The sequence below is a fragment of the Anopheles funestus genome (genome assembly GCF_943734845.2).
Source record: "Anopheles funestus chromosome X unlocalized genomic scaffold, idAnoFuneDA-416_04 X_unloc_23, whole genome shotgun sequence".
NCBI lineage: Eukaryota > Metazoa > Arthropoda > Insecta > Diptera > Culicidae > Anopheles > Anopheles funestus.
In genome coordinates, this window is record NW_026045147.1 from 125621 (window position 1) to 150000 (window position 24380).

A 24380-nucleotide genomic window follows, 5' to 3' on the forward strand; every position below is an offset into this window, starting at 1 on the left:
GGCTAGGTGCACGCAAGTGAGTATGGATCGATCAGTAGAAAGATGGGAAGCCATAGGAAACCTTCCTAGGCTAGGTGCACGCAAGTGAGTATGGATCGATCAGTAGAAAGATGGGAAGCCCAAGGAAACCTTCCTAGGCTAGGTGCACGCAAGTGAGTATGGATCGATCAGTAGAAAGTGGGAAGCCCAGTACCAAATGCCCTAGTGAAGACCGTAAACGAATATCATGAACCGAGAAGGAGCACCAAATGCCCTAGTGAAGACCGTAAACGAATATCATGAACCGATAAGGAGCACCAAATGCCCTAGTGAAGACCGTAAACGAATATCATGAACCGATAAGGAGCACCAAATGCCCTAGTGAAGACCGTAAACGAATATCATGAACCGAGAAGTAGCAACGAATGCCTGAAAAAGTACCAAGTCCACGGTATAGAGTAACGAGAGTTAACCGCCGTGATGTATGCAATGAGGGCAGCCATTGCATGGGTTCTGGACTTGGTTCGCGAATAACTTTTTTGCTAGACATCGGACAAAGTTGACGTGGAAGAACGAAATGTAGCATTTGGTGCCACCTATCCAAAACTTTTTCAAGATTGTAGATCCGATCGATACAGCCTGAGTTATAGGCAAAAGTTGGTGCAAAATTGAGCATTTTTAATGGTGAAAAATCGGTACTCCTCGAATAGCTCCTGTTGGAAGCATCGGACCACATGGTCGTGGAGGAACATATTGTAGCGCGCGGTGTCAAGTATCGACACCCAAAACCGCATGTCCGATGGACGGAAAATGACCAAGTTATAGTGAAAACTTGGTTGCACCAAATTCCCGAAGAAGTGCAACGAGAAGGTGAATGCGATGGTTGTTCGTCGAATAGCTCCGGCCAGAGACATGGTAGCGATTAGTGGTGCATGGAAGAAATCTAGCCACAAGTGCCATCTACCCATGGCCAGAAGAAAGTGTGGCCATATCTTGGATACCGGCGGAGCTATGGGGCAAATACGGGCCAAAAATGGTGCAAGTTGGACCAAAAATCCGACCAAGTGCGCGATGCGCTTTCGTGAATAGCTCCGGCCACAGACATGGTAGCGATTAGTGGTGCATGGAAGAAATCTAGCCACAAGTGCCATCTACCCATGGCCAGAAGAAAGTGTGGCGCTATCTTGGATACCGGCGGAGCTATGGGGCAAATATGGGCCAAAAATGGTGCAAGTTGGACCAAAAATCCGAAAAAGTACCTAGGTAAATGCGATGGTTGTTCGTCGAATAGCTCCGGCCAGAGACATGGTAGCGATTAGTGGTGCATGGAAGAAATCTAGCCACAAGTGCCATCTACCCATGGCCAGAACAAAGTGTGGCCATATCTTGGATACCGGCGGAGCTATGGGGCAAATACGGGCCAACAATGGTGCCAGGTGGACCAAAAATCCGACCAAGTGCGCGAGGCGCTTTCGTGAATAGCTCCGGCCACAGACATGGTAGCGATTAGTGGTGCATGGAAGAAATCTAGCCACAAGTGCCATCTACCCATGGCCAGAAGAAAGTGTGGCCATATCTTGGATACCGGCGGAGCTATGGGGCAAATATGGGCCAAAAATGGTGCAAGTTGGACCAAAAAACCGAAAAAGTACCTAGGTAAATGCGATGGTTTTTCGTCGAATAGCTCCGGCCAGAGACATGGTAGCGATTAGTGGTGCATGGAAGAAATCTAGCCACAAGTGCCATCTACCCATGGCCAGAACAAAGTGTGGCCATATCTTGGATACCGGCGGAGCTATGGGGCAAATACGGGCCAACAATGGTGCCAGGTGGACCAAAAATCCGACCAAGTGCGCGAGGCGCTTTCGTGAATAGCTCCGGCCACAGACATGGTAGCGATTAGTGGTGCATGGAAGAAATCTAGCCACAAGTGCCATCTACCCATGGCCAGAAGAAAGTGTGGCCATATCTTGGATACCGGCGGAGCTATGGGGCAAATATGGGCCAAAAATGGTGCCAGTAGGACCAAAAACCCGAAAAAGTACCTAGGTAAATGCGATGGTTGTTCGTCGAATAGCTCCGGCCACAGACATGGTAGCGATTAGTGGTGCATGGAAGAAATCTAGCCACAAGTGCCATCTACCCATGGCCAGAAGAAAGTGTGGCCATATCTTGGATACCGGCGGAGCTATGGGGCAAATATGGGCCAAAAATGGTGCAAGTTGGACCAAAAATCCGAAAAAGTACCTAGGTAAATGCGATGGTTGTTCGTCGAATAGCTCCGGCCACAGACATGGTAGCGATTAGTGGTGCATGGAAGAAATCTAGCCACAAGTGCCATCTACCCATGGCCAGAAGAAAGTGTGGCCATATCTTGGATACCGGCGGAGCTATGGGGCAAATATGGGCCAAAAATGGTGCAAGTTGGACCAAAAATCCGACCAAGTGCGCGAGGCGCTTTCGTGAATAGCTCCGGCCACAGACATGGTAGCGATTAGTGGTGCATGGAAGAAATCTAGCCACAAGTGCCATCTACCCATGGCCAGAAGAAAGTGTGGCCATATCTTGGATACCGGCGGAGCTATGGGGCAAATATGGGCCAAAAATGGTGCAAGTTGGACCAAAAATCCGAAAAAGTACCTAGGTAAATGCGATGGTTGTTCGTCGAATAGCTCCGGCCAGAGACATGGTAGCGATTAGTGGTGCATGGAAGAAATCTAGCCACAAGTGCCATCTACCCATGGCCAGAACAAAGTGTGGCCATATCTTGGATACCGGCGGAGCTATGGGGCAAATACGGGCCAACAATGGTGCCAGGTGGACCAAAAATCCGACCAAGTGCGCGAGGCGCTTTCGTGAATAGCTCCGGCCACAGACATGGTAGCGATTAGTGGTGCATGGAAGAAATCTAGCCACAAGTGCCATCTACCCATGGCCAGAAGAAAGTGTGGCCATATCTTGGATACCGGCGGAGCTATGGGGCAAATATGGGCCAAAAATGGTGCAAGTTGGACCAAAAATCCGACCAAGTGCGCGAGGCGCTTTCGTGAATAGCTCCGGCCAGAGACATGGTAGCGATTAGTGGTGCATGGAAGAAATCTAGCCACAAGTGCCATCTACCCATGGCCAGAACAAAGTGTGGCCATATCTTGGATACCGGCGGAGCTATGGGGCAAATACGGGCCAACAATGGTGCCAGGTGGACCAAAAATCCGACCAAGTGCGCGAGGCGCTTTCGTGAATAGCTCCGGCCACAGACATGGTAGCGATTAGTGGTGCATGGAAGAAATCTAGCCACAAGTGCCATCTACCCATGGCCAGAAGAAAGTGTGGCCATATCTTGGATACCGGCGGAGCTATGGGGCAAATATGGGCCAAAAATGGTGCAAGTTGGACCAAAAATCCGACCAAGTGCGCGAGGCGCTTTCGTGAATAGCTCCGGCCACAGACATGGTAGCGATTAGTGGTGCATGGAAGAAATCTAGCCACAAGTGCCATCTACCCATGGCCAGAAGAAAGTGTGGCCATATCTTGGATACCGGCGGAGCTATGGGGCAAATATGGGCCAAAAATGGTGCAAGTTGGACCAAAAATCCGAAAAAGTACCTAGGTAAATGCGATGGTTGTTCGTCGAATAGCTCCGGCCAGAGACATGGTAGCGATTAGTGGTGCATGGAAGAAATCTAGCCACAAGTGCCATCTACCCATGGCCAGAACAAAGTGTGGCCATATCTTGGATACCGGCGGAGCTATGGGGCAAATACGGGCCAACAATGGTGCCAGGTGGACCAAAAATCCGACCAAGTGCGCGAGGCGCTTTCGTGAATAGCTCCGGCCACAGACATGGTAGCGATTAGTGGTGCATGGAAGAAATCTAGCCACAAGTGCCATCTACCCATGGCCAGAAGAAAGTGTGGCCATATCTTGGATACCGGCGGAGCTATGGGGCAAATATGGGCCAAAAATGGTGCAAGTTGGACCAAAAATCCGACCAAGTGCGCGAGGCGCTTTCGTGAATAGCTCCGGCCAGAGACATGGTAGCGATTAGTGGTGCATGGAAGAAATCTAGCCACAAGTGCCATCTACCCATGGCCAGAAGAAAGTGTGGCCATATCTTGGATACCGGCGGAGCTATGGGGCAAATATGGGCCAAAAATGGTGCAAGTTGGACCAAAAATCCGAAAAAGTACCTAGGTAAATGCGATGGTTGTTCGTCGAATAGCTCCGGCCAGAGACATGGTAGCGATTAGTGGTGCATGGAAGAAATCTAGCCACAAGTGCCATCTACCCATGGCCAGAACAAAGTGTGGCCATATCTTGGATACCGGCGGAGCTATGGGGCAAATACGGGCCAACAATGGTGCCAGGTGGACCAAAAATCCGACCAAGTGCGCGAGGCGCTTTCGTGAATAGCTCCGGCCACAGACATGGTAGCGATTAGTGGTGCATGGAAGAAATCTAGCCACAAGTGCCATCTACCCATGGCCAGAAGAAAGTGTGGCCATATCTTGGATACCGGCGGAGCTATGGGGCAAATATGGGCCAAAAATGGTGCAAGTTGGACCAAAAATCCGAAAAAGTACCTAGGTAAATGCGATGGTTGTTCGTCGAATAGCTCCGGCCAGAGACATGGTAGCGATTAGTGGTGCATGGAAGAAATCTAGCCACAAGTGCCATCTACCCATGGCCAGAACAAAGTGTGGCCATATCTTGGATACCGGCGGAGCTATGGGGCAAATACGGGCCAACAATGGTGCCAGGTGGACCAAAAATCCGACCAAGTGCGCGAGGCGCTTTCGTGAATAGCTCCGGCCACAGACATGGTAGCGATTAGTGGTGCATGGAAGAAATCTAGCCACAAGTGCCATCTACCCATGGCCAGAAGAAAGTGTGGCCATATCTTGGATACCGGCGGAGCTATGGGGCAAATATGGGCCAAAAATGGTGCAAGTTGGACCAAAAATCCGAAAAAGTACCTAGGTAAATGTGATGGTTGTTCGTCGAATAGCTCCGGCCACAGACATGGTAGCGATTAGTGGTGCATGGAAGAAATCTAGCCACAAGTGCCATCTAGCCATGGCCAGAAGAAAGTGTGGCCATATCTTGGATACCGGCGGAGCTATGGTGCAAATATGGGCCAAAAATGGTGAAGTTGGACCAAAAATCCGACCAAGTGCGCGAGGCGCTTTCGTGAATAGCTCCGGCCACAGACATGGTAGCGATTAGTGGTGCATGGAAGAAATCTAGCCACAAGTGCCATCTAGCCATGGCCAGAAGAAAGTGTGGCCATATCTTGGATACCGGCGGAGCTATGGGGCAAATATGGGCCAAAAATGGTGCAAGTTGGACCAAAAATCCGAAAAAGTACCTAGGTAAATGCGATGGTTGTTCGTCGAATAGCTCCGGCCAGAGACATGGTAGCGATTAGTGGTGCATGGAAGAAATCTAGCCACAAGTGCCATCTACCCATGGCCAGAACAAAGTGTGGCCATATCTTGGATACCGGCGGAGCTATGGGGCAAATACGGGCCAACAATGGTGCCAGGTGGACCAAAAATCCGACCAAGTGCGCGAGGCGCTTTCGTGAATAGCTCCGGCCACAGACATGGTAGCGATTAGTGGTGCATGGAAGAAATCTAGCCACAAGTGCCATCTACCCATGGCCAGAAGAAAGTGTGGCCATATCTTGGATACCGGCGGAGCTATGGGGCAAATATGGGCCAAAAATGGTGAAGTTGGACCAAAAATCCGACCAAGTGCGCGAGGCGCTTTCGTGAATAGCTCCGGCCACAGACATGGTAGCGATTAGTGGTGCATGGAAGAAATCTAGCCACAAGTGCCATCTACCCATGGCCAGAAGAAAGTGTGGCGCTATCTTGGATACCGGCGGAGCTATGGGGCAAATATGGGCCAAAAATGGTGCCAGTAGGACCAAAAACCCGAAAAAGTACCTAGGTAAATGCGATGGTTGTTCGTCGAATAGCTCCGGCCACAGACATGGTAGCGATTAGTGGTGCATGGAAGAAATCTAGCCACAAGTGCCATCTACCCATGGCCAGAAGAAAGTGTGGCCATATCTTGGATACCGGCGGAGCTATGGGGCAAATATGGGCCAAAAATGGTGCAAGTTGGACCAAAAATCCGAAAAAGTACCTAGGTAAATGCGATGGTTGTTCGTCGAATAGCTCCGGCCACAGACATGGTAGCGATTAGTGGTGCATGGAAGAAATCTAGCCACAAGTGCCATCTACCCATGGCCAGAAGAAAGTGTGGCCATATCTTGGATACCGGCGGAGCTATGGGGCAAATATGGGCCAAAAATGGTGCAAGTTGGACCAAAAATCCGACCAAGTGCGCGAGGCGCTTTCGTGAATAGCTCCGGCCACAGACATGGTAGCGATTAGTGGTGCATGGAAGAAATCTAGCCACAAGTGCCATCTACCCATGGCCAGAAGAAAGTGTGGCCATATCTTGGATACCGGCGGAGCTATGGGGCAAATATGGGCCAAAAATGGTGCAAGTTGGACCAAAAATCCGAAAAAGTACCTAGGTAAATGCGATGGTTGTTCGTCGAATAGCTCCGGCCAGAGACATGGTAGCGATTAGTGGTGCATGGAAGAAATCTAGCCACAAGTGCCATCTACCCATGGCCAGAACAAAGTGTGGCCATATCTTGGATACCGGCGGAGCTATGGGGCAAATATGGGCCAAAAATGGTGCAAGTTGGACCAAAAATCCGAAAAAGTACCTAGGTAAATGCGATGGTTGTTCGTCGAATAGCTCCGGCCAGAGACATGGTAGCGATTAGTGGTGCATGGAAGAAATCTAGCCACAAGTGCCATCTACCCATGGCCAGAACAAAGTGTGGCCATATCTTGGATACCGGCGGAGCTATGGGGCAAATACGGGCCAACAATGGTGCCAGGTGGACCAAAAATCCGACCAAGTGCGCGAGGCGCTTTCGTGAATAGCTCCGGCCACAGACATGGTAGCGATTAGTGGTGCATGGAAGAAATCTAGCCACAAGTGCCATCTACCCATGGCCAGAAGAAAGTGTGGCCATATCTTGGATACCGGCGGAGCTATGGGGCAAATATGGGCCAAAAATGGTGCAAGTTGGACCAAAAATCCGACCAAGTGCGCGAGGCGCTTTCGTGAATAGCTCCGGCCAGAGACATGGTAGCGATTAGTGGTGCATGGAAGAAATCTAGCCACAAGTGCCATCTACCCATGGCCAGAAGAAAGTGTGGCCATATCTTGGATACCGGCGGAGCTATGGGGCAAATATGGGCCAAAAATGGTGCAAGTTGGACCAAAAATCCGAAAAAGTACCTAGGTAAATGCGATGGTTGTTCGTCGAATAGCTCCGGCCAGAGACATGGTAGCGATTAGTGGTGCATGGAAGAAATCTAGCCACAAGTGCCATCTACCCATGGCCAGAACAAAGTGTGGCCATATCTTGGATACCGGCGGAGCTATGGGGCAAATACGGGCCAACAATGGTGCCAGGTGGACCAAAAATCCGACCAAGTGCGCGAGGCGCTTTCGTGAATAGCTCCGGCCACAGACATGGTAGCGATTAGTGGTGCATGGAAGAAATCTAGCCACAAGTGCCATCTACCCATGGCCAGAAGAAAGTGTGGCCATATCTTGGATACCGGCGGAGCTATGGGGCAAATATGGGCCAAAAATGGTGCAAGTTGGACCAAAAATCCGAAAAAGTACCTAGGTAAATGCGATGGTTGTTCGTCGAATAGCTCCGGCCAGAGACATGGTAGCGATTAGTGGTGCATGGAAGAAATCTAGCCACAAGTGCCATCTACCCATGGCCAGAACAAAGTGTGGCCATATCTTGGATACCGGCGGAGCTATGGGGCAAATACGGGCCAACAATGGTGCCAGGTGGACCAAAAATCCGACCAAGTGCGCGAGGCGCTTTCGTGAATAGCTCCGGCCACAGACATGGTAGCGATTAGTGGTGCATGGAAGAAATCTAGCCACAAGTGCCATCTACCCATGGCCAGAAGAAAGTGTGGCCATATCTTGGATACCGGCGGAGCTATGGGGCAAATATGGGCCAAAAATGGTGCAAGTTGGACCAAAAATCCGAAAAAGTACCTAGGTAAATGTGATGGTTGTTCGTCGAATAGCTCCGGCCACAGACATGGTAGCGATTAGTGGTGCATGGAAGAAATCTAGCCACAAGTGCCATCTAGCCATGGCCAGAAGAAAGTGTGGCCATATCTTGGATACCGGCGGAGCTATGGTGCAAATATGGGCCAAAAATGGTGAAGTTGGACCAAAAATCCGACCAAGTGCGCGAGGCGCTTTCGTGAATAGCTCCGGCCACAGACATGGTAGCGATTAGTGGTGCATGGAAGAAATCTAGCCACAAGTGCCATCTAGCCATGGCCAGAAGAAAGTGTGGCCATATCTTGGATACCGGCGGAGCTATGGGGCAAATATGGGCCAAAAATGGTGCAAGTTGGACCAAAAATCCGAAAAAGTACCTAGGTAAATGCGATGGTTGTTCGTCGAATAGCTCCGGCCAGAGACATGGTAGCGATTAGTGGTGCATGGAAGAAATCTAGCCACAAGTGCCATCTACCCATGGCCAGAACAAAGTGTGGCCATATCTTGGATACCGGCGGAGCTATGGGGCAAATACGGGCCAACAATGGTGCCAGGTGGACCAAAAATCCGACCAAGTGCGCGAGGCGCTTTCGTGAATAGCTCCGGCCACAGACATGGTAGCGATTAGTGGTGCATGGAAGAAATCTAGCCACAAGTGCCATCTACCCATGGCCAGAACAAAGTGTGGCCATATCTTGGATACCGGCGGAGCTATGGGGCAAATATGGGCCAAAAATGGTGCAAGTTGGACCAAAAATCCGACCAAGTGCGCGAGGCGCTTTCGTGAATAGCTCCGGCCACAGACATGGTAGCGATTAGTGGTGCATGGAAGAAATCTAGCCACAAGTGCCATCTACCCATGGCCAGAAGAAAGTGTGGCCATATCTTGGATACCGGCGGAGCTATGGGGCAAATATGGGCCAAAAATGGTGCAAGTTGGACCAAAAATCCGAAAAAGTACCTAGGTAAATGCGATGGTTGTTCGTCGAATAGCTCCGGCCACAGACATGGTAGCGATTAGTGGTGCATGGAAGAAATCTAGCCACAAGTGCCATCTACCCATGGCCAGAAGAAAGTGTGGCCATATCTTGGATACCGGCGGAGCTATGGTGCAAATACGGGCCAAAAATGGTGCAAGTTGGACCAAAAATCCGACCAAGTGCGCGAGACGCTTTCGTGAATAGCTCCGGCCACAGACATGGTAGCGATTAGTGGTGCATGGAAGAAATCTAGCCACAAGTGCCATCTAGCCATGGCCAGAAGAAAGTGTGGCCATATCTTGGATACCGGCGGAGCTATGGTGCAAATATGGGCCAAAAATGGTGAAGTTGGACCAAAAATCCGACCAAGTGCGCGAGGCGCTTTCGTGAATAGCTCCGGCCACAGACATGGTAGCGATTAGTGGTGCATGGAAGAAATCTAGCCACAAGTGCCATCTACCCATGGCCAGAAGAAAGTGTGGCCATATCTTGGATACCGGCGGAGCTATGGGGCAAATATGGGCCAAAAATGGTGCAAGTTGGACCAAAAATCCGAAAAAGTACCTAGGTAAATGCGATGGTTGTTCGTCGAATAGCTCCGGCCAGAGACATGGTAGCGATTAGTGGTGCATGGAAGAAATCTAGCCACAAGTGCCATCTACCCATGGCCAGAACAAAGTGTGGCCATATCTTGGATACCGGCGGAGCTATGGGGCAAATACGGGCCAACAATGGTGCCAGGTGGACCAAAAATCCGACCAAGTGCGCGAGGCGCTTTCGTGAATAGCTCCGGCCACAGACATGGTAGCGATTAGTGGTGCATGGAAGAAATCTAGCCACAAGTGCCATCTACCCATGGCCAGAAGAAAGTGTGGCCATATCTTGGATACCGGCGGAGCTATGGGGCAAATATGGGCCAAAAATGGTGCAAGTTGGACCAAAAATCCGAAAAAGTACCTAGGTAAATGCGATGGTTGTTCGTCGAATAGCTCCGGCCAGAGACATGGTAGCGATTAGTGGTGCATGGAAGAAATCTAGCCACAAGTGCCATCTACCCATGGCCAGAAGAAAGTGTGGCCATATCTTGGATACCGGCGGAGCTATGGGGCAAATATGGGCCAAAAATGGTGCAATTTTTACCAAAAATCCGACCAAGTGCGCGAGGCGCTTTCGTGAATAGCTCCGGCCACAGACATGGTAGCGATTAGTGGTGCATGGAAGAAATCTAGCCACAAGTGCCATCTACCCATGGCCAGAAGAAAGTGTGGCCATATCTTGGATACCGGCGGAGCTATGGGGCAAATATGGGCCAAAAATGGTGCAAGTTGGACCAAAAATCCGAAAAAGTACCTAGGTAAATGCGATGGTTGTTCGTCGAATAGCTCCGGCCACAGACATGGTAGCGATTAGTGGTGCATGGAAGAAATCTAGCCAAAAGTGCCATCTACCCATGGCCAGAAGAAAGTGTGGCCATATCTTGGATACCGGCGGAGCTATGGGGCAAATATGGGCCAAAAATGGTGCAAGTTGGACCAAAAATCCGAAAAAGTACCTAGGTAAATGCGATGGTTGTTCGTCGAATAGCTCCGGCCAGAGACATGGTAGCGATTAGTGGTGCATGGAAGAAATCTAGCCACAAGTGCCATCTACCCATGGCCAGAAGAAAGTGTGGCCATATCTTGGATACCGGCGGAGCTATGGGGCAAATATGGGCCAAAAATGGTGCAAGTTGGACCAAAAATCCGACCAAGTGCGCGAGGCGCTTTCGTGAATAGCTCCGGCCACAGACATGGTAGCGATTAGTGGTGCATGGAAGAAATCTAGCCACAAGTGCCATCTACCCATGGCCAGAAGAAAGTGTGGCCATATCTTGGATACCGGCGGAGCTATGGGGCAAATATGGGCCAAAAATGGTGCAAGTTGGACCAAAAATCCGAAAAAGTACCTAGGTAAATGCGATGGTTGTTCGTCGAATAGCTCCGGCCACAGACATGGTAGCGATTAGTGGTGCATGGAAGAAATCTAGCCAAAAGTGCCATCTACCCATGGCCAGAAGAAAGTGTGGCCATATCTTGGATACCGGCGGAGCTATGGGGCAAATATGGGCCAAAAATGGTGCAAGTTGGACCAAAAATCCGACCAAGTGCGCGAGGCGCTTTCGTGAATAGCTCCGGCCACAGACATGGTAGCGATTAGTGGTGCATGGAAGAAATCTAGCCACAAGTGCCATCTACCCATGGCCAGAAGAAAGTGTGGCCATATCTTGGATACCGGCGGAGCTATGGGGCAAATATGGGCCAAAAATGGTGCAAGTTGGACCAAAAATCCGACCAAGTGCGCGAGGCGCTTTCGTGAATAGCTCCGGCCACAGACATGGTAGCGATTAGTGGTGCATGGAAGAAATCTAGCCACAAGTGCCATCTACCCATGGCCAGAAGAAAGTGTGGCCATATCTTGGATACCGGCGGAGCTATGGGGCAAATATGGGCCAAAAATGGTGCAAGTTGGACCAAAAATCCGAAAAAGTACCTAGGTAAATGCGATGGTTGTTCGTCGAATAGCTCCGGCCACAGACATGGTAGCGATTAGTGGTGCATGGAAGAAATCTAGCCAAAAGTGCCATCTACCCATGGCCAGAAGAAAGTGTGGCCATATCTTGGATACCGGCGGAGCTATGGGGCAAATATGGGCCAAAAATGGTGCAAGTTGGACCAAAAATCCGACCAAGTGCGCGAGGCGCTTTCGTGAATAGCTCCGGCCACAGACATGGTAGCGATTAGTGGTGCATGGAAGAAATCTAGCCACAAGTGCCATCTACCCATGGCCAGAAGAAAGTGTGGCCATATCTTGGATACCGGCGGAGCTATGGGGCAAATATGGGCCAAAAATGGTGCAAGTTGGACCAAAAATCCGAAAAAGTACCTAGGTAAATGCGATGGTTGTTCGTCGAATAGCTCCGGCCACAGACATGGTAGCGATTAGTGGTGCATGGAAGAAATCTAGCCAAAAGTGCCATCTACCCATGGCCAGAAGAAAGTGTGGCCATATCTTGGATACCGGCGGAGCTATGGGGCAAATATGGGCCAAAAATGGTGCAAGTTGGACCAAAAATCCGACCAAGTGCGCGAGGCGCTTTCGTGAATAGCTCCGGCCACAGACATGGTAGCGATTAGTGGTGCATGGAAGAAATCTAGCCACAAGTGCCATCTACCCATGGCCAGAAGAAAGTGTGGCCATATCTTGGATACCGGCGGAGCTATGGGGCAAATATGGGCCAAAAATGGGTAAAATTGTACGGTCCAAAGCCAAGGGTAAATTTTTTTATTCCTCTAATAACTTCTAGCACAGACATTGAATCGGTTGGTGATGTATGGATGAAATGTAGCAAACAGTTGGAACTACCCATAAAATCTTAAAGATTGACGATCCAATGTATAGAACCGGAGTAATGTGCGATACTTGGTGAAAAATCGAGTGAAAAATTAGCTATAAACTGTTTTATCCCATAACTCGAATACTAGACATCGGAAGGGGGGGTCGTAGAACGATTTTTTGTTGCCCTATCGATTCCCTATCGAACGAGCAAAAGTTGTTTTTTTGACCAAAAAGGACCCCTACTCTAGTAAAATTGGCCTGATTTTACTAGTCCCCGGTACCCGTACAGGCAAAATGAGCAAAATGCTCAAGTATGAATGGTTTTTGGCCCATAACTCGAATACTAGACGTCGCAGGGGGGTGTCATGGAACAATTTTTGGTAGCCCTTGAAATTATCTATCGAATGACATATACTTGATTTTTGGCCAAAAAGTTCCCTAGACTAGTAAAAATCGCATCATTTTACTAGAGTCGGGTACCCTGGACGAAAAACCGCTATAATTGCGGTTTTTGGCTAATAACTCGAATACTAGACGTCGCAGGGGGGTGTCGTGGAACAATTTTTGGTAGCCCTTGAAATTATCTATCGAATGACATATACTTGATTTTTGGCCAAAAAGTTCCCTAGACTAGTAAAAATCGCATCATTTTACTAGAGTCGGGTACCCTGGACGAAAAACCGCAATTATAGCGGTTTTTGGCTAATAACTCGAATACTAGACGTCGCAGGGGGGTGTCGTGGAACAATTTTTGGTAGCCCTTGAAATTATCTATCGAATGACATATACTTGATTTTTGGCCAAAAAGTTCCCTAGACTAGTAAAAATCGCATCATTTTACTTGAGTCGGGTACCCTGGACGAAAAACCGCTTAAGTTGCGGTTTTTGGCTAATAACTCGAATACTAGACGTCGCAGGGGGGTGTCGTGGAACAATTTTTGGTAGCCCTTGAAATTATCTATCGAATGACATATACTTGATTTTTTGACCAAAAAGTTCCTAGACTAGTAAAAATCGCATCATTTTACTAGAGTCGGGTACCCTGTACGAAAAACCGCTATAGTTGCGGTTTTTGGCCAATAACTCGAATACTAGACGTCGGAGGGGGGTGCCGTAGAACAATTTTTTGTAGCCCTTGAAATTACCTTTCGAATGATATATAGTGGTTTTTTGGTCAAACAGTGACCCCGAGACTAGTAACCCTCCATACACAAAACCGCCTAAAAAGTTTTGGTTTTGCAAAATTTTGAAAAGTGCGTCAAAAAAATTTTTTCAAAAAGTACCAAATCGTGATCAGAACTCACTATAGACCATAAAAAGTGAAATCCGATGATCATTTGCAACACTTGGTCAATCGAGAAAAATTTCACTTTTTTACTAGAGTCGGGTACCCTGAACGAAAAATCGCTCAAGTGATGGTTTTTGGCCAATAACTCGAATACTAGACGTCGGAGGGGGGTGCCGTAGAACAATTTTTTGTAGCCCTTGAAATTACCTTTCGAATGATATATAGTGGTTTTTTGGTCAAACAGTGACCCCGAGACTAGTAACCCTCCATACACAAAACCGCCTACAAAAACTTTGTTTTGAAAAATTTTGAAAAGTTCAAAAAAATTTTTTTTTCAAAAACTACTAAAACGTGATAAGAACTTACTATAGACCATGAAAAGTGATATCCGATGATAATTTGCAAAAGTTGGTAACTAGTAAAAAATTTCACTTTTTTACTAGAGTCGGTGCAACGAGAAAAAAAAAGTCCGTGATGGAGAAAAATGGCACGTTTTCCACGCCTGTACGCTTTCGTTTTCTATATAGGGGGTAGGTGAGCCAGAAGCATGAATTTGACTGAGTACGTATCTTTATGAATTGGGCCCTTCTAAATCGATTGAGACTACCCCCAGGACGATCGGACGACTGCTTCTGGCTCAAAATGTGGTTTTTAGATTTTGATCGTCAATTATGAGAGAAAAAATCGATTAGAAGTAAAGATACGAAATGCTTGGTCTAAGTTGGGAAACGACTTCGGATATTTGTTGGACGTTGTCGTAGAAGGTCCGAGGACCAAGGAAAAGTGATTTCCAAGTGGATTTATGCACTATTAGTCGATGGTAAGATGTGAAATTAGTAGAACTTACCATACAGTTTGCGAAGTTGAAGCAATCGGTTGGTGAATATGGTACTGTCTGTCCAATTTGGTGGTTCGGAATGAGTGAAACGATGTTGATGATGGATAGACGTTCCGATTGCCCCCGATCGGGGAACATATAGTGGTCTTTAAGGTCCAAGTACCTATGTTTTGGTAAGCAGAACTGAGAGTTAAAGGATGAAAGTCGGCCATTCCTAATATCATCCTATCGGTGGTTCGCGAGTTGTTTGAGGACCGGAGCAGCTCGCGATGAAACGGTCCTAGGGTATTGGTTATCCATCCAAGGAAGAGTAAATGCGATCCTAGATGTGTGTCGTTGGCCGTTCTACCGGTATCGCCTATCGATGAGATATCGACGGGCATGCCTTACTCGAAAGTTGAATTCTAGGATCGATGGTCAAACAGACCTATGAGCGATAAACCAAACTGAACACGTATTGATGTCGGCTTTTCCTATCATTTGATGCCGCAGGTTGTTTAGGGACCGGAGCAGCTTGCGGCCGAGACGGTCCCCGGGGGTTTCTTTCTCCAAGGAGTGGAAACTATTAAGCAAGAGTTGTAGCAAGATACGATCCTCTGATGTGTCGTTGGCCGTTCATGCGGTATCGCCTGTCGATGATATATCGATGGGCATGCCTTACTCTACCGACCTTCTAATTGAGAGTATTAATCAGGGATCGATGGTCAAACAGACCTATGAGCGATAAACCAAACTGAACACGTATTGATGTCGGCTTTTCCTATCATTTGATGCCGCTGGTTGTTTAGGGACCGGAGCAGCTTGCGGCCGAGACGGTCCCCGGGGGTTTCTTTCTCAAAGGAGAAGAAACGATTAAGCAAAAGTTGTAGCAAGATACGATCCTCTGATGTGTCGTTGGCCGTTCAAGCGGTATCGCCTGTCGATGAGATATCGATGGGCATGCCTTACTCTCCCGACTGGATTACTGAGAGTTTAATCAGGGATCGATGGTCAAACAGACCAATGAGCGATAAACCAAACTGAACACTTATTGATGTCGGCATTTCCTATCTTTTGTCGCAGGTTGTTTAGGGACCGGAGCAGCTTGCGACCGAGACGGTCCCCGGGGGTTTCTTTCTCTAAGGAGTGGAAACGATTAAGCAAAAGTCGTAGCAATAATCGATCACCTGATGTGTCGTTGGCCGTTCTTGCGGTATCGCCTGTCGATGAGATATCGATGGGCATGCCTTACTCTCCTGACTGTTTAATTGAGAGTTATAATCAGGGATCGATGGTCAAAAGACCTATGAGCGATAAACCAAACTGAACACGTATTGATGTCGGCATTTCCTATCATTTGTCGCAGGTTGTTTGGGGACCGGAGCAGCTTGCGACCGAGACGGTCCCTTCCCGAAAGATGGTGAACCGAGTCGTCTGGCGTAAAAACCGGACGACTCGAAAGGGCTTGACCCTTTCAAGTGAGCGATAATCACGCTCTACGCTCAGTTCGACAGCTGCAAGGCAATCACTCGCTAAGTTCAGAGCTAATACATGCAACATGCCGGCATTGTTTCCACCGACGCATGGATTCAAGACTGGTGCACTTATTAGTTAAACCGTTCGCCTCCGGGTGTTTCGAGTTCAAGTCTGGATGAGGATTGATCTTGCTGGTAATAGCTTGAGCCCTTAAGGGGTCGAAGCGTACATCTTGAGACCATGTACAACATATTACCAAATCGGCACCATGGGTTCGGGTGCAAGTGATGTAACCGTGAAAGATGTTGAGCAGCCCAACATCGGTTTACACACGCATAATAGGAAGGCAGCGCTGTCGACTGGTCAGTCGTGTAAGAAGTGTGCATTATCGATCTCCAATATATGAGCTCAGTATGACAGCCCAATTGGTAATCCTCGGGACCTCCAGAAAGGAAGCTGGATGAGGATTACCAAATCGAAAGTTGATAAGTGTAGTGGTACCACTTAGTCAACTTGTATCCCGAAAGATGGTGAACCGAGTCGTCTGGCGTAAAAACCGGACGACTCGAAAGGGCTTGACCCTTTCAAGTGAGCGATAATCACGCTCTAAGCTCAGTTCGACAGCTGCAAGGCAATCACTCGCTAAGTTCAGAGCTAATACATGCAACATGCCGGCATTGTTTCCACCGACGCATGGATTCAAGACTGGTGCACTTATTAGTTAAACCGTTCGCCTCCGGGTGTTTCGAGTTCAAGTCTGGATGAGGATTGATCTTGCTGGTAATAGCTTGAGCCCTTAAGGGGTCGAAGCGTACATCTTGAGACCATGTACAACATATTACCAAATCGGCACCATGGGTTCGGGTGCAAGTGATGTAACCGTGAAAGATGTTGAGCAGCCCAACATCGGTTTACACACGCATAATAGGAAGGCAGCGCTGTCGACTGGTCAGTCGTGTAAGAAGTGTGCATTATCGATCACAAATATATTGGTGATCTGTAGGTTGCGCATACACCATGCCCGGTGTAAAGTGCCGTGGTCCCCCCCGGGGGGCTGCATCAAACCGTTCGCCACGCGAACTACCCAATGGAACGAACTCTATGCATTTAATAAGAAGAAGAGATGATAATGAAACACGGTCGATTTAAGAGTTGAAAACGTTGAAATACCTATAAGCAAGTCTTAAGTTGGTGGTGACCGTTACGCCCCAACAAATTGGTGCCTTACCCTACACCAAAGAGCCATTCAACATGGTTCAAGTGAGCGATAATCACGCTCTACGCTCAGTATGACAGCTGCAAGGCAATCACTCGCTAAGTTCAGAGCTAATACATGCAACACGCCGGCATTGTTTCCACCGACGCATGGATTCAAGACTGGTGCACTTATTAGTTAAACCGTTCGCCTCCGGGTGTTTCGAGTTCAAGTCTGGATGAGGATTGTTCTTGCTGGTAATAGCTTGAGCCCCTGAATAAGGGGCCGAAGCGTACATCTTGAGTAAATGTACAACATATTACCAAATCGGCACCGTGGGTTCTGGTGCAAGTGATGTAACCGTGAAAGATGTTGAGCAGCCCAACATCGGTTTACACACGCATAATAGGAAGGCAGCGCTGTCGACTGGTCAGTCGTGTAAGAAGTGTGCATTATCGATCTCCAATATATGAGCTCAGTATGACAGCCCAATTGGTAATCCTCGGGACCTCCAGAAAGGAAGCTGGATGAGGATTACCAAATCGAAAGTTGATAAGTGTAGTGGTACCACTTAGTCAACTTGTATCCCGAAAGATGGTGAACCGAGTCGTCTGGCGTAAAAACCGGACGACTCGAAAGGGCTTGACCCTTTCAAGTGAGCGATAATCACGCTCTACGCTCAGTTCGACAGCTGCAAGGCAATCACTCGCTAAGTTCAGAGCTAATACATGCAACATGCCGGCATTGTTTCCACCGACGCATGGATTCAAGACTGGTGCACTTATTAGTTAAACCGTTCGCCTCCGGGTGTTTCGAGTTCAAGTCTGGATGAGGATTGATCTTGCTGGTAATAGCTTGAGCCCTTAAGGGGTCGAAGCGTACATCTTGAGACCATGTACAACATATTACCAAATCGGCACCATGGGTTCGGGTGCAAGTGATGTAACCGTGAAAGATGTTGAGCAGCCCAACATCGGTTTACACACGCATAATAGGAAGGCAGCGCTGTCGACTGGTCAGTCGTGTAAGAAGTGTGCATTATCGATCACAAATATATTGGTGATCTGTAGGTTGCGCATACACCATGCCCGGTGTAAAGTGCCGTGGTCCCCCCCGGGGGGCTGCATCAAACCGTTCGCCACGCGAACTACCCAATGGAACGAACTCGATGCATTTAATAAGAAGAAGAGATGATAATGAAACACGGTCGATTTAAGAGTTGAAAACGTTGAAATGCCTATAAGCAAGTCTTAAGTTGGTGGTTTCGTTGTGCCCCAACAAATTGGTGCCTTACCCTACACCAAAGAGCCATTCAACATGGTTCAAGTGAGCGATAATCACGCTCTACGCTCAGTATGACAGCTGCAAGGCAATCACTCGCTAAGTTCAGAGCTAATACATGCAACACGCCGGCATTGTTTCCACCGACGCATGGATTCAAGACTGGTGCACTTATTAGTTAAACCGTTCGCCTCCAGGTGTTTCGAGTTCAAGTCTGGATGAGGATTGTTCTTGCTGGTAATAGCTTGAGCCCCTGAATAAGGGGCCGAAGCGTACATCTTGAGAGTAAATGTACAACATATTACCAAATCGGCACCGTGGGTTCTGGTGCAAGTGATGTAACCATGAAAGATGTTGAGCAGCCCAACATCGGTTTACACACGCATAAGGGGTTTATTGTTATCTGTAGGTTGCGCATACACCATACCCGGTGTAAAGTGCCGTGGTCCCCCAGGGGGCTGCATCAAAACGTTCGCCATGCGAACTACCCAATGGAACGAACTCGATGTATTGAAAGAGATGAACAATTAATAGCGAGAATAGGGGCCCGGAAGCAATTCCGCGGCCCTACGGTCGATTCAAGAGTTGAAACGTTGTACAATCGTGGATAGCACCTAGTGCTAATATGGTGAGAGATAATGTGTGAGGAAATTTAGTTTCCTAAAGTTTAGTTAGTGGTTTCCGTTGTGCCCTAACAAACTTAAAGTTGGTGGTGACCGTTACACCCCAACAAATTGGTGCCTTACCCAACACCAAAGAGCCATTCCATATGGTTCTAGAGAGAGAGAGTTGTGTGGAAATTTATTTCCCACTAAGCGAGTGTGTGTCTGTAGTGGAACGAATTCTGGTTGATCCTACCAGTAATATACGCTTGTCTCAAAGGTTAAGCCATGCATGTCTAAGTACAAACATAAATGAATGTGAAACCGCATAAGGCTCAGTATAACAGCTATAATTCACAAGATCATCCTACCACTAGTTACTTGGATAACTGTGGAAAATCCAGAGCTAATACATGCAACATGCCGGGACTGTTGCCCTCGCGGGTAGCTGAACTGGTGCACTTATTAGTTAAACCAATCGCCTCCGGGCGGCTTGAGTTGAAGTCTGGATAAGGACGCAGATCGTATGGTCGCTTGTCGACTGACGACAGATCTTTCAAATGTCTGCCCTATCAACTATTGATGGTAGTGTAGAGGACTACCATGGTTGCGACGGGTAACGGGGAATCAGGGTTCGATTCCGGAGAGGGAGCCTGAGAAATGGCTACCACATCCAAGGAAGGCAGCAGGCGCGTAAATTACCCAATCCCAGTACGGGGAGGTAGTGACGAGAAATAACAATATGGACCTCTCTAACGATGGTCCATAATTGGAATGAGTTGAGTATAAATCCTTCAACAAGGATCAAGTGGAGGGCAAGTCTGGTGCCAGCAGCCGCGGTAATTCCAGCTCCACTAGCGTATATTAAAGTTGTTGCGGTTAAAACGTTCGAAGTTGATTGCCCGTCCAGACACGTGACCGCCACGGGCGCCCGGTTACACGCCGGGGCCGTTCGTGCGCGCGCTCACGGCTGCGACTCACAATGGTGTACTTGGGCGTTACTCTGTGAACGAGTACCGTGCTACCGGTTAACTCCGGCACGGGCTCCTCATGGTGCTCAAGATACTCACATTTACCTTGAACAAATTAGAGTGCTCAAAGCAGGCTAAGACAAAGCGTCCGGCCCCCCCGTGGGGTTGGCGTTGGCCGAGAATAATCTTGCATGGAATAATGGAATATGACCTCGGTTTATACGATTTCGTTGGTTTGTCAGAAACCTAGAGGTAATGATTAACAGAAGTAGTTGGGGGCATTGGTATTACGGCGCGAGAGGTGAAATTCGTAGACCGTCGTAGGACCAACTGAAGCGAAAGCGTTTGCCATGGATGCTTTCTTTAATCAAGAACGAAAGTTAGAGGATCGAAGGCGATTAGATACCGCCCTAGTTCTAACCGTAAACGATGCCAATTAGCAATTGGGAGACGCTACCCCTATTCGGTGCTCTCAGTCGCTTCCGGGAAACCAAAATCGGGTTCCGGGGGAAGTATGGTTGCAAAGTTGAAACTTAAAGGAATTGACGGAAGGGCACCACAAGAAGTGGAGCTTGCGGCTTAATTTGACTCAACACGGGAAAATTTACCAGGTCCAAACTTATCGAGGTAAGACAGATTGATAGCTCTTTCTCAAATTTAAGGGTAGTGGTGCATGGCCGTTCTTAGTTCGTGGAATGATTTGTCTGGTTAATTCCGATAACGAACGTGACTCAAACATGCTAACTAGAACGCTGTCAGCAGTGCGCCTCCGGGCGCACCTGACGTTACAGCCGGGCGGCGCCTTCACGGGCGGTCGTCGGCTACGTTTGCCCTGCTTAGCGGGACAACTTGTGTTTAGCAAGCTGAGAATGAGCGATAACAGGTCCGTGATGCCCTTAGATGTTCTGGGCTGCACGCGTGCTACAATGTGGGTCGCAGCGTGTTCTCGCCAATAGGCGCCCCCATTCCGAGAGGAACGGGAAATCACTAAAATGCCCATCTAGTCGGGATTGGGGACTGCAACGGTCCCCATGAACCTGGAATTTCTAGTAAGCACTAGTCATTAGCTAGTGCTGATTACGTCCCTGCCCTTTGTACACACCGCCCGTCGCTACTACCGATGGATTATTTAGTGAGGTTTCTGGAGGCTTACCTTCCGCGGTTCCTTCGTGAGCTGCAGCTGGCATGGCTGAAGTTGACCGAACTTGATGATTTAGAGGAAGTAAAAGTCGTAACAAGGTTTCCGTAGGTGAACCTGCGGAAGGATCATTACTGATGATCGTCCGCGAGTGACCAACCATGGGCTGCCTTCGGTGTAGCTCGGTCGCTCGCTTGCTATGTGTCAGAATTTGTTGAAAGCCAACTCGTTCGTTGTACACTTTGATGGGTGACCATCACTGTGTCCCCGTGCCGAGCTAGATCTCCCCTAGCCGTAAGGCACTTGAACGCCCCTTCGACGACGAGTTGCATGTGTGTGGTATGTGTCAGAATCTGGTGAAGCTTTCTGCATGTGATGTGCCTTGTGTGGATCCGTGGCCATTGCATTGTGTCTGGTGCTTAGATACCCAGACACTTAGAACGCTTGCGCGGAAAGCAAACTCGATCGTTGTACACTTTGATGGGTGACCATCACTGTGTCTCCGTGCCGTGCTAGATCCCCCCTAGCCGTAAGGCACTTTGAACGCCCCTTCGACGACGAGTTACAAGAGTGTGGTATGTGTCAGAATCTGGTGAAGCTTTCTGCATGTGATGTGCCTTGTGTGGATCCGTGGCCATTGCATTGTGTCTGGTGTGTAGGTACCCAGACACTTAGAACGCTTGCGCGGAAAGCAAACTCGATCGTTGTACACTTTGATGGGCAACCATCACTGTGTCTCCGTGCCGTGCTAGATCTCCCCTAGCCGTAAGGCACTTTGAACGCCCCTTCGACGACGAGTTACAAGAGTGTGGTATGTGTCATAATCTGGTGAAGCTTTCTGCATGTGATGTGCCTTGTGTGGATCCGTGGCCATTGCATTGTGTCTGGTGTGTAGGTACCCAGACACTTAAGCAAACTCGATCGTTGTACACTGTGATGGGCGAGCATCACTGTGTCTCCGTGCCGTGTAAGAGCTCCCCTGGCCATCAGGCACTTGAAAGGTCCTTCGACGACGAGTTACAATAGTGGTGTGTTAGATACGTCAGGTGATGGTATCTACTGTTGTGCAATACGTATCCGGCCACGGCACGGAACGAACGGGAACTGTGGTGCAGACATACAAAGAGTTAAGCCTATTAGTCATTAACTCTAAGGACGGGGCCATGGGGCGGTACGCAAAGGATACGGATGAGCGAGTATGCAGGCCCAATACTCAATAGCTCGATCCGATCCAAGCACATGAGTTGACTGCGGCGCCAGGTTAACCAATGTGCTAGATTCTATTTGGCCAGTAGAATCTTGTGTCTTATGCGATTTGATACCAAGACACCAGAACGAAAGTTAGTTGAAGAGTTATTAAACTCTTATGAAGTATGGTTGTGCAATCACAACTTATGACTTTAACCTATAAAGTGGATATGGACTTGCAATTATAACATGGAATCTCTACACACCCCATGAGCTCGATCCAATCCACGCACACGAGTTGCCTGAGTAGCGACAGGTATACCGATGTGCAATACGTATCCGGCCACGGCACGGAACGAACGGGAACTGTGGTGCAGACATACAAAGAGTTAAGCCTACTAGTCATTAACTCTAAGGACGGGGCCATGGGGCGGTACGCAAAGGATACGGATGAGCGAGTATGCAGGCCCAATACTCAATAGCTCGATCCGATCCAAGCACATGAGTTGACTGCGGCGCCAGGTTAACCAATGTGCTAGATTCTATTTGGCCAGTAGAATCTTGTGTCTTACGCGATTTGATACCAAGACACCAGAACGAAAGTTAGTTGAAGAGTGATTAAACTCTTATGAAGAATGGTTGTGCAATCACAACTTATGACTTTAACCTATAAAGTGGATATGGACTATCAATTATAACATGGGGCACACACCATGTTCTCGATCCAATCCACGCACACGAGTTGCCTGAGTAGCGACAGGTATACCGATGTGCAATACGTATCCGGCCATAGGCACGGAACGAACAGGAACTGTGGTGCAGACATACAAGGGCCATGGGGCGGTACGCAAAGGATACGGATGAGCGAGTATGCAGGCCCAATACTCAATAGCTCGATCCGATCCAAGCACATGAGTTGACTGCGGCGTCAGGTTAACCGATGTGCAATACGTATCCGGCCATAGGCACGGAACGAACAGGAACTGTGGTGCAGACATACAAGGGCCATGGGGCGGTACGCAAAGGATACGGATGAGCGAGTATGCAGGCCCAATACTCAATAGCTCGATCCGATCCAAGCACATGAGTTGACTGCGGCGCCAGGTTAACCGATGTGCTAAGAGAGTTGTTCCTGGGCCTTCAAAGTGACTTCAAAACTATCTTAGCGAATGGTGGCCATGGGCGTAGACATGAGCCACAAGTCACAAGGCCTGGGACTATTGGGTAATAAAGACAACTTAGTCAGAAAGTTAGTCTTTGGACGTACCACCGGGATTGTGTTACATTGGGAACCTTACTATAAAACCCTAGGCAGGGGATCACTCGGCTCATGGATCGATGAAGACCGCAGCTAAATGCGCGTCACAATGTGAACTGCAGGACACATGAACACCGATAAGTTGAACGCATATTGCGCGTCGGACGATTAAACCCGGCCGATGCACACATTCTTGAGTGCCTATCAATTCCTTGATATACAACAAACCAAACTTCAGGGTGGAGCGTGCCACAATAGAACACTATGGCGAGCAGCCCGTCTAGTGTCGTGGGGGAAACACGCTTCCACACTGTGCATAATGGCGTGCTCGGGACCTTTGTTGGGACCGCAGGGCGCTGAAAGTAAAGGGGTGAACCGCATAAATCGCACGCACGTAAACGCGCACACACACAAATAGAGTGAGACGTATCGTAGGATACCGCTAAGAGTACGTTGTGAAACATGGGGAAATTCAATCGAAAACCTCTTTGATGTCCAAGAATTCGTTGACCGTATCCGTCGTAATACTGGATCAACGTGCTTGGGGGAAAACGTCAAAGGGTTTTATAATAGTGGTGCATGATTAACCCATCGATGCCCGAGGGGAACATGTTGTCCAATACAATAGTGGTGCAGTTGGCTCGACATGCTCGGGGGGAGACATCGTGGGTCCAAGTCGACCAAGTCGACCGAGAGTTG

At 48.6% G+C, this 24380-nt stretch overlaps 1 protein-coding gene and 1 non-coding gene across 2 annotated transcripts in view; one reads left to right on the forward strand and one right to left on the reverse strand.

Moving 5' to 3' along the window:
- Positions 1-24380, reverse strand: part of LOC125773154 (defective chorion-1 protein, FC106 isoform-like) — a 43223-nt gene that overhangs the window by 9860 nt on the left and 8983 nt on the right. The gene's annotated exons all lie outside the window — the stretch shown is intronic.
- LOC125773161 (5.8S ribosomal RNA) lies at positions 23727-23884 on the forward strand. Its single transcript, XR_007419930.1, has one exon. It is a non-coding gene; the product is annotated as a 5.8S ribosomal RNA (ribosomal RNA).